This window comes from Sciurus carolinensis, assembly GCF_902686445.1.
Source record: "Sciurus carolinensis chromosome 14 unlocalized genomic scaffold, mSciCar1.2 scaffold_101_arrow_ctg1, whole genome shotgun sequence".
NCBI lineage: Eukaryota > Metazoa > Chordata > Mammalia > Rodentia > Sciuridae > Sciurus > Sciurus carolinensis.
The window spans coordinates 120,568-127,015 of NW_025920105.1; the positions used below are offsets into that span (position 1 = coordinate 120,568).

The 6,448-nt window shown below is 38.6% G+C and overlaps 1 pseudogene; it reads left to right on the plus strand.

The window, feature by feature from the left end:
* The first annotated feature begins 4,013 nt into the window (after positions 1–4,013).
* LOC124973226 (G-protein-signaling modulator 2-like) lies at positions 4,014–6,059 on the plus strand (annotated as a pseudogene).
* Positions 6,060–6,448: the final 389 nt, after the last annotated feature.

The window sequence follows — 6,448 nt, forward strand, 5'->3', positions numbered from 1 at the left end:
ATGGTAAACCCTCAAGGTTTATATTATAATGCCCTTTGACAGATAAATATAACTCATGTCCTCCTTTTCACACCTATTTCTTTTTACATGTTACCACAGATACATCCCCAGGTGTTATATGAGCCAGTGCACATTGTTCAGAGAAGGTCTCAGCCTGTATCTCTCATATACTCCTTTGCACTGCCCCGATGGGCAAACCACATCATTTAAAACTGAGAATGCCCCTACTTGTACTTCTAGTTCCTTTGCTAAGTTTTGTAATCAATGGAATAAAATTCTAATCCATGGAATTTCTCACAATCCTACGGGGTAGGCTTTAGTTGAGCATGCACATCACACACTTAATATGTACCTTTTAAAAGAAAACAAAAAAGGGAACATAGTCTTGCTCATGTTAATAATGCTCTCAATATTGCCTTGCTCACAAGAAAAGCTCTTAATGTACAGAATGAAGATAATACACATCATTGGTCCTCTGTCTTTCCCCTAAGGAACCCCTACCAATGATTTAGGTAAAATACCAATTTCCACCATATTCAATTAAAGGACACTGCACCTATAATTACATGGTGAAGGGGATATGCTGCTGTTATTACTCCTACAGGTCCTGTCTGGATTCCTGCCAGATGTGTGAGATTCATCATCATGATGAGTTGGCATCAAGGACTTCTCAATCTGATTCCCAAATTCTATTTGACCCTGGATGAAGAGAACCCTAATTCAAAGAAGAAATATCCAATAGGAACAAGAGATCCATGAAACCCTCAGTTTTCTAATCATCTAGTGACTTGGGGAGATATAAAAATTTTAACAACATCTGCTCAACATTTGCTAGCCCAGATGGATTTAGAATGTACCCTGGGAAATTTGGTTACAGTTCTGCTCGCCAAACTTACCCAGAATTCCACAACTATGCTGACTATTATTGTGTTATTTTCCTTGTTGGTGGTGCCCCAGTACTTAGCAAAAATTTTTAATTCTTTTGAAATTTGTATCATCAATCTATTCTTGATAATATGGCAGCTATTGATTATTTCCTGATGTTACATCATAAGGGTTGCCAGAATTTAATAATATGTGTTGTTTCCATTTAACTAATAATAGTAACCTCATTTAAAGGGCATTGGATCATGTTAAGGACATTGTAAAAACAGTGCAACAAGATGATGGAAAAGGGGATTTATTAGATTGCTTAAACTTATGGCTACAAAATTTTACATAGATCAAAGAGTTTTTCATTGGAGAATGTTTATTGATTTTTGCCTTATTATACTCTGCTTGGTTTTGCCAATGTTTGCCTTGCTTTCTCCCTCCACCTTCCTTGAACAGAAGACTAGTCATGTCTATTGTAAAGGCCATACAAAACAAAAAAGGGGAGTTGTATGGATTTCAGATCAGTCAATGTAAAGAGGAGCAAAAGTCCTTTCAGTTGAGCAAACACCTCAGGACACAATAGGTGCTCTGTTTGAATGACTTAGAAATACTCTGCAACTCCTCGGTCCTTGAGGCCTGGAGATATTATCTTATTATAATATCTTTTGGTCCTAGTGGACTCTGAGAAGCAAGCAAGTCATGTGATCTGGACATGAACAAAGTATGTAACCTGGTGTAACATGATGTGACCCTGAAATAGATTAATAAACTGGACTGACTTTCCCATGAGAGCTACTTCTTGCTGTTCACCATCCTGTGTGCTTGCCTCTTTATTAACTCTCCCATTAACCCTTATAACTGTACTCCAATTAACCTTCACATACCACCCTGCACAAGTCTAAGCAGGAAAGGAAAAGTGGGGAAACTGAGGCCTGATGACAGCAGCCAAGTGGAGCAGATGGATTAGGAACTACAATCTGACCCTAGTCTCACCTTTGCCCCCTTCTCTCACTTTGATAGAAAGGAGACAAGGGTTAAATGCAGCACAAAGGAGTCCTGTTCTTTGAGAACATATTGAGGGCCCCTAAGGAACATTGGCTAACAGTGCCCAGTAGTGCCCTTTCCAAGACCCTGGTATCCTGAAGATATATGAATTTGACTGCACATGGGAAGAGGCTATTTTTATTTTCTGTTGCCATCCACATGGATTTATTCAATCTAGCAAGATTATATAAAAACCTAGGGGCAAAAAATAAGCAATACCTACTAAGAATTGAGCACTCAATATATATTTCAAGATTATAAGAAAAAAGTATTATGGGGTCTTTCTGGCACTTATGCAAACTGCATTTTAATGATTTTGGTGATATGTAGGGCATTCTGTAGCTTTTAAAAATTTGTACTTATTGTGATTTTACTCATTCTATATATTCAATTCTGTTTTTTAAAAAAGTGAATATTCTGACCTTCGGGACTCCTGACCCAACAGTGACCAGCCCTCAGGATCCTGCACCAAATAGAAGAAAAAGTAGACCCAAATCTCCATCATGTTGGTTTAGGACCAGACTTCCTACAAGACTCCCAGAGATCAAGAAATAAAAGCAAGAATCAATAAATGGGATGGATTCAAACTATAAAGATCTTTCTCAGCAAAATCAAGAATGTGAAAAGAGACCCTATGGAATGGGAGAAAATCTTTTCCACAGGCACTTCAGATAGAGCACTAATCTCCAAAATTTATGAAGAACTTAAAAAATTTTACAACAAAAACACAAAGAACTCAATCAATAATTGGGCTAAGTAACTGGACAGACACTTCACAGAAGAAAATAAATTGGTGATTAACAAATATATGAAAAAGTGTTCTTCATCTCTAGTTATTAGAGAAATGCAAAGATTTTATCTCACTCCAATTAGAATGGCTGTTGTCAAGAACGCAAGCAGTGTGTGTTGGCATGGATGTGGGGAAAAAGGCACACATGCATTGCTGGTGGAGTTGCAAATTGGTGCAGTCACTCTGGAAAGCACTATGGAGATTCCTCAAAAAACTTGGAATGGGTTCACCTTTTGACCCAGCTATTCCACTCCTCAGTTTATGCCAAAAAGAATTAAGATCAGCATACTACAGTGGCACAGCCAGAGCAATGTTTATAGCTGCTGTATTCACAATAGTTAGGTTGTGGAACCAACCTAGATGTCCTTCAATAAATTAATGAATTAACAAACTGTGGTATATTGGAATATTACTTAGTTATAAGGGAGAATAAAATTATGGCATTTGCAGTTAAAAGGATGGAATTGGAGAATAATATGCTAAGTAAAATAAACCAATCCCCCTCAAATAAAGCCTGAATATTTTCTCTGATAAGTGGATGATGATACATAACAGGTTTTGGAGGGTAAGAGGAGAATGGAGAAACTTTAGATTGTGTAGAGGGAAATGGGATGGTAGTGGGTGGGTGAAAGAGAGAGAGTGAACTGAAACAGACATCATTACCCTGTGTACATATATGATTACATAAATTGTGTGAATCTACATTGTATACTACCATAGAAATGAAAAGTTGTACCCCACTTGTGTACAATGAATCAAAATGCAGTTTGTAAAAATTAAAAAAAGTGAACATTCTAAACTTGTACATTTACCTTTAAAAATTCTGGGCCATATGCCAGGTGCAGTGGTGCCTGCCTATAATCCCAGAGACTTGAAGGACTGATAATGGAGGGCAGCAAGTTCAAGATCAGCCTCAGCAACTAAATGAGTCCCTTTGAAACCAACTTAGATACTATCTCAGAATTACAGTAAAAGGGGCTGGAGATGTAGCTCAGAGGTTGATTACCTATCAATTCAATCCTCAGTATCAAAAATAGGAGGAATATATTCTAGAAGACCTTGAGGTAGAGGGCTGTTAGTTGATGAACACTGATACACTGCTCTTTTAAAAATGAGCTGTTGGGCACAAGGGGCACGCACCAGTCTCCTGCTGTGCCCCTGCCTGGCTCACCATTGGAGATGCCCGGACCTGCCTGAGGCAGGGGCCCTGAGCCCCCTCCTACCGCCTGAGGCCACTGCCACAACTCCATGGTGTCCGCCACACACTAGGGACCCACCAGCCCACTGGAGCTTGTAATATGACTCGATGGAGGAAAATTTGATAAGCATGAGGGAAGACCATTCTTTTCATGTTCATTACAGAATGGAAGCTTGTTGCCTAGAGCTGGCCTTGGAAGGGGAACGTCTGTGTAAAGCAGGACACTGCCATGCTGGTGTGTCATTTTTTGAAGCTGCAGCTCAGGTTGGAACTGAAGATCTAAAAACACTTAGTGCTATTTACAGCCAGCTGGATAATTCTTATTTCTATTTGCATGATTATGCCAAAGCATTGGAATACCACCATCATGATTTAACTCTTGCAAGGACTATTGGAGACCAGCTGGGAGAAGCCAAACTAGTGGCAATCTGGGAAACACCTTAAAAGATCTTGGGAATTTTGATGAAGCTATAGTTTGTTGTCAGCGACATCTGGATATTTCCAGAGAGCTTAATGACAAGGTGGGAGAGGCAAGAGCACTTTACAATCTTGGAAATGTGTATCATGCCAAAGGGAAGAGTTTTGGTTGCCCTGGTGCCCAGGATGTAGAAGAATTTCCAGAAGAAGTGAGAAGTGCTCTGCAGGCAGCTGTGGATTTTTATAGGGAAAACCTATCATTAGTAACTGCTTTGGGTGACTGAGCAGCCCAAGGATGAGCCTTTGGAAATCTTGGAAATACACATTATCTCCTTGGTAACTTCAGGGATGCAGTTATATCTGATGAACAGCACCTCCTTATTGCAAAAGAATTTGGAGATAGAGCAGCTGAAAGAAGAGCATATAGCAACCTTGGAAATGCATATATTTTTCTTGGTGAATTTGAAAATGCTTCTGAATACTACAAGAAGACACTACTATTGACTTGACAGCTTAAAGACAGAACTGTAGAAGCACAGTCCTGTTATAGCCTTGAAAACACATATACTTTACTTCAGGACTATGAGAAGTGCATTGACTATCATCTGAAGCACTAAACAATTGCTCAAGAGCTAAAAGATAGAATTGGTGAAGGAAGAGTACGTTGGAGCTTAGGAAATGCATACACAGCTCTTGGAAATCATGATCAAGCAATGCATTTTGCTGAAAAGCACTTGGAAATTTCAAGAGAGGTTAGAGATAAAAGTGGTCAACTAACAGCATGACTTAATCTCTCAGACCTTCAAATGGTTCTTGGTCTAAGCTATAGCACAAATAATTCCATAATGTCTGAAAATATTGAGATTGTTAACAGTTTATATGGTGCATGCCCCAAGTTAGGACGCCTGACACAGTATGGAAAATATGGAACTCATGAAGTTAACACCAGAAAAGGTACCGAACTGGAACAGTGAAATCCTTGCTAAACAAAAACCTCTTATTGCCAAACCTTCTGCAAAGCTACTCTTTGTCAACACACTGAAAGGGAAAAAGTACAAAACCAATTCCTCTGCTAAAGTTCTCCAAGATGCCAGTAATTCCATTGACCACTGAAATCAGAATTATCAGAGGAAAATCAGTGCAGATACTGTTAGAGATGAAGGATTCTTTGACCTCTTAAATCAATTTCAGAACAAAAAGATGGATGACCAGAGGTGCTGTTTACAAGAAAAGAGCTGCCATGCAGCTTCTTCTACTCCCACTAAGGGTATGCTGAAAACACTATCTGTTTCTGTGGTGTCCCCCAACACCGATGAGTTTTTAGATCTTCTTGCCAGTTCACAGAGCTGCTGTCTGGATGATCAGAAGGCCAGTTTAAGCAATTTGCCAGGACTTCATATGACAAAAAACAATAGTCAGTCAGTACTTGACTGACTAATAACTAATGCCAATAAAGAGCCTGATGAAGACTTCTTTGATATCCTTGTAAAATGTCAAGGGTCCAGATTAGATGATCAAAGATGTGCTACACCATCTGCTGCCACAAAGGGTCCAATGGTACAAGATGAAGGTATTTTTAGCCTTATTTTATGGCCTCATGCAAAAAGAATGGATGAACAAAGAGTTCTTTTACAAAGAGATCAAAACAGAGACACTGAATTTGGACTAAAGAACTTTTTGCAAAGTAATGCTTTGTTGGAATTTAAAAATTCAGAAAAAGAAAAAGAAAACCACTAATTGCTATGGATTTTTTTTTAATAGAAGACCTTGTTTCCTTTCAGGACACTGTAGGAAAATGGAATTTATTTATTTTTTCCTAAAAAGGAGGATGTATAGCACTGTAATATAGCTTAAATTGTTTTTAGAATGATGTTCTAGGAAATTAATGTCTAAAGTGAGACCTGTAGAGTAAATAAGAGTGAATCAACAGCCAGGAAAAAGGGTGTTTCTGGTGAAGGGAATGCCATATGCAAAGCAGAGTTTGAATTTTAACATATAAAACAGAGTATCATGAAGGCTTTTAAGTAGGGGATTACCCAATACAAAACATCTTTAGAAGCATCATTCAGACAATGCACTGGGTTGTGGCTAGGTATGAGTGGAAACTTAGAAGGGCTACTAGGAGA